Consider the following 4,499-nt stretch of genomic DNA (forward strand, 5'->3'; position numbering starts at 1 on the left):
TCTTACAAAAAGCTTGGTTTTGTCTTTATGCAGTTATGCCAGCTGTGGATCCACACAGTTGTAAAGTCTCTCTGAAGTCTGTCGGGTGGTGTTTGGTTGGTTTTTACTTGTTACTGTGTCTGACCAGTGAGAGTACATGCATATTGGTTTTTTTAAGGTCAAGGGCCATGTTTTATTTTCATTTTAATGTAGAGTTTGGCCTGATTTAGAGAGAACCAGGTACTGATAGAAAACTGGAATGCAAAGCCTCTAAAACAGTACGAAAAGCCTCAACAAAACACAGTGAAAATGCAGGCAAGGAGGCAGGTGTGAGGCACATTACGGCCATGGTGGTAATGTGGCTGTGAGAGGGGAAAATTGTTAATGATTGCAAAGTCCAGAATAGCAGGGCAAAACAGGAAAAGAAAATGAAAATGCACTTTCAGGTCCTTTTCAAGCAACCATGAAATTTATCTACTAATGATAGCGTGTCACCATTGCTGTAGAGCTTACACGATAGTGAATGTGCTTTGGTGTTAGAGTTCTGCGTGGGGAGTCTGAGATTCACCCATATCCTCAGCTGTTGACTTCCAGCGACACGTAAACATTTTTTCCAGCAATAAGCATTAAAAGTCTTACTGAATTAGCCATAAACTAAAATTCCACGAGTCTACTGATAAAATTGCATAATCAGACTGTACAAAGTGTGTGTCTCTGCACTCCGGAGCAGCCGCTTGCTTTCCATCTCTCTAGTGTTAGGGATGACTGCCTTTTCAAACTTTCTGGTTTACATTTCAGTGTTGGCATAGACTGAGAGTTTTGGGTTGTAAACGGGGGCAGGAAAAAAGAACCCCTTGAATGAAAGGTGTAGTTAAGAGAGCTGCATACCTGACTGAGCATGAAACTAGGCAGTTTGATACTTAGGACATTCCAGCAGCAGCAGTACAGCACTCGGTACAGGCTGTAAGACTCGGAAAAAAAAAGTTTGCCCCGAGGTCAGCCTTTCTGCAGCTGGTTGCTGGAGTATCCGAATTCACGACAGACTGTGGTCACAGCAACAGCCGCAGAAAGTCATCGGGCGTGCGCAGGAGCAGTGAGAACAGGACGACTGCGAGTGCTCTCGCAGCGCTCTGGTATCACCCTGTGCTTTCAGGGACAGTGGTAACGCTGAAGTGGCCAAAAGTCCAGGCACGAGAGTGGGGAAACTGAACGTTTAGGTGTTGAAGGATCTCCTGGGCAGTGTGTTGTGATTTTGTGACTGTACCTCTAGGTTTTTGTGGTGTTTGACAGAGCTTAAGCTTATCATCGGGAAGGTGTTTCTGACCCAGGTGGAATTATTCTAGTCCTGTTCCTGTAAAACACCATGCAGTGGTTATGTTTTGAAATTTCTAAATGCAGAAGATGCTTTCTGACGATAACTTTTAGAGGCTGTGATTGAGACCAGTATTTGCTCCACTGTGAGGCTAGAGCTGTCTTCTCATACCCACAAGATTTGGACACTTGCTGTCATCTTGATCTGTGCCACTCTGGCTCTTTCTTCACAGGGAACACAATAGTTTCACGTGCTGGAGTTGTCCAGTGTGGCGTCTGTTATTACGGAGCTTGACAAGGTACCACAGGCGCTCTAGCTGGCTGCACGCCTGCAAACAAGCAAGCAAAATCTCCTTCAAAATCAGCCTAGTTGTTACTTCCTTCTACGCTAAACCTCCCATCATCTTGCGATGACATAATATCACATCTGTAAATGAGTCTGTAACACACGGCCACAGTGATCTCAAACTCATGCGAAACCTGTTGCTTCTTGATAGATTCTCATTTGTTCTTATTTTTACAGCGCCTTTGGAAAAGCATATACAGAAATGCATAGGACATGATAGTCTTCAATTTATGACAATTCCTAGTTTTTGTCCCCATACCATTTCCATAAAAAAGGCAGGCCGGAAGAAAGGCATCCTTCCTGTTCCTGCCCGTCTCCTGTTGGAGCTGCCTGTCATCAGCCTTTACATAACCTGCGTAGGTTTGATTCACGACACTCAAAGCTGCCAGGCATGCCGGGACCTTGCAGGGCTCCACACACGTCCAGGAGGGGAGCATTCCAGCCACCACCTCTGCACTGCTTTGTGAGTTTCCTGTCTGAATAGGCAGCAGATCTGGTCTTTATGATTGCTTTGGATTGCCCTTGAAAAGCAGAGCCCACCGATTTCATTTGTGGTGGTGGCACCAGGCTGAAAAAAGTGCTGTTCGCTTTCTGAAAATGTACCGAGTGCACGTGACGCTGCCTGCCTGGGTTTATGAACACAGATTGTGGCTTTTAGTTCTGTAAAGTGCAGATATTTCCAAAATATGGCCCACAGTGTTGCCTACTACGTTTTTGACAGCATGCTGCACATGGCTTACAAAGGAACTGTAATAACCAGCCAATAATCCTGAATTAATCTAAATGAAGTACGCTGGCTTTCAGAGAAAAGCCGAACCGTGGTTCTTTGCAGAAAGCACTGGAGTTCATTACTGTCTGCTATGAATAATGGCAATTCATGAATTTCTTGCAGTTCTACAATTCTTGCAATTCAGGAAAGGGTTTCCAATTAGCAGTGTATTTTTCGACCATTAACGGCATTTCTAATGGAGAAGTCTGTTGGGGAGGGTGCCTTTTTTTAATTGCAGAAAAAGGGAGGAAGGAGTTCTCAAGAGGAGTAATGCTGGCCACCCTGGCCCAGCGTGCTCTTTACCTACAAGAGGCAGAATGAGCTTCGTTCCATGTGAAGCTCCATTTGGAGCTCAGGCCTAGGCAGGATTCAGGCTCACAGAGAGACAGACAAAGATGGAGCGTGAGACAGACTCCCCTCCTTTCCATTTGCTTGTAAAGTCCAAGCAGGGGCTTCAGAGTGCATCGAGTTACTCCGTCTCCGTAAGTCAGTTCCTGCCGCTCTTGCACTGTATCCCACAGGGACAAATACACAGTTTCCCAAATCTATTTGCCGTTTAGTAGTTAAAACCGTGTCATTGTTGGTTTTGGTAGGTCTGCTTGTGGTGTAAGGGGGTTATTCAGCATTGTTAGAGAACGGGGACGGTGTAAGGTTTTTCATGTAAACATACACATATGTTGGAGCGTGTCCTGTCCTGAGCCATGTGTTGGCACACTCCTCCAGCACGCTGGTATAGGCACCGTGGCTGCACCATGCTAGTTGGGACTGTACCAGAACGGAGCAGGCTTTCTGGAGGGCTTAGAGCCCAAACATGGCTTAGCATGAGGGTGGAACTAGTCCTTAACGTCAGCTGTAAAAGTGAAAATGTCCCATAAGATGCAGTAATGTGGGTAGAGTAGATACGTTTTCAGAAACCCAACCCATTCTATGATTCTGTGAAAACTCCCATTTGAATAAGAAAAATGAAGCACAAATACAGCATTACTTCAATGTATTCCGAGTATTTTGGCATAAGAGAACTGTTTTGCTGGAGGTGCTGACCACGTGACTGTAGCAAAGCCTGAAAAGATGTTTCGATGGCACTGCACTGTTGCCTGTATTCTTAATTTATTTTTAAATGGTACTGCATTTTTCAGGGCGTAGAGGGTTTGAATAATGACTCAGTAAATTTTAATTAAATGAGCTGAATATGATGTGTCTTGTGGAAGGAAGAAAATATCATTCAGAATGGATTCATGGGCTCTGGACTGAGAAATCGCCCAAGGTTGAACAGTCTTGCCTCTTGTTAGTTTTACAAAGCGTGTGATTTTTTTTTTTTAAGAGTGTCTTGAATGAAGCGAGCTGGACAGCGAAGAGCAGTGGAATGCAGAGAATTGAAGGTATAGGGTCATTGTAGAACATGCAGAAGGAAAGACAGAAAATGGGAATGAAATTAATTGGGTAATCAATTCAGTATTTCCATCAGAACAGAGTTTTGGACCTTTGAAATAAGTAACTTTGGGTGATGTAGTGAGCAGAATAATGAAGAATTAGCAAGAATCCTCTTGTTGGTAGTGACTGACAGAGGTACTGAGGTACTTTTGTCAACACTGGTGGGTTTTTAATTGGTTTTGCATTATTTTACTGGAAACTGCTTCAGTGATGATGCAGTACAAGCCTTTGCAAAATGTACAGACAGCTAGAAAGTCCAACAATTCAATAGCTTGCTTGCAACCGTAATTGATATATTTTAGTACCTTTTATTGATGTCACTGTAATTACCTATAAAATGTATGAATCACTCTGTAACACATTTAAAAGACCTATAAACCATATTGTAAGATTTAATTAATTCTAAATGTTCTATTTAATGGAAAGTGCAGCCAGGTACTTGCTATGCATTTTTCCAACACAAGTGAATGAGCCGGAGGGAGGTCAGCTGTGCTGACACCGATGTAGCACACCCTTCTCACAAACGTGCCATCGTCACGTTGGCGTAGGTACCTCAGTACGCTTTGAGAGGAAACGGCCTCAAGTTGCTTTAGGGGAGGTTTAGATTAGATATTAGGAAAAACTTCATTGAAAGAGTGGTCAGGGATTGGAATGGGCTGCCCA

This window comes from Eurypyga helias, unplaced genomic scaffold (assembly GCF_000690775.1).
Source record: "Eurypyga helias isolate BGI_N326 unplaced genomic scaffold, ASM69077v1 scaffold15946, whole genome shotgun sequence".
In the NCBI taxonomy this organism is placed as follows: Eukaryota; Metazoa; Chordata; class Aves; order Eurypygiformes; family Eurypygidae; genus Eurypyga; species Eurypyga helias.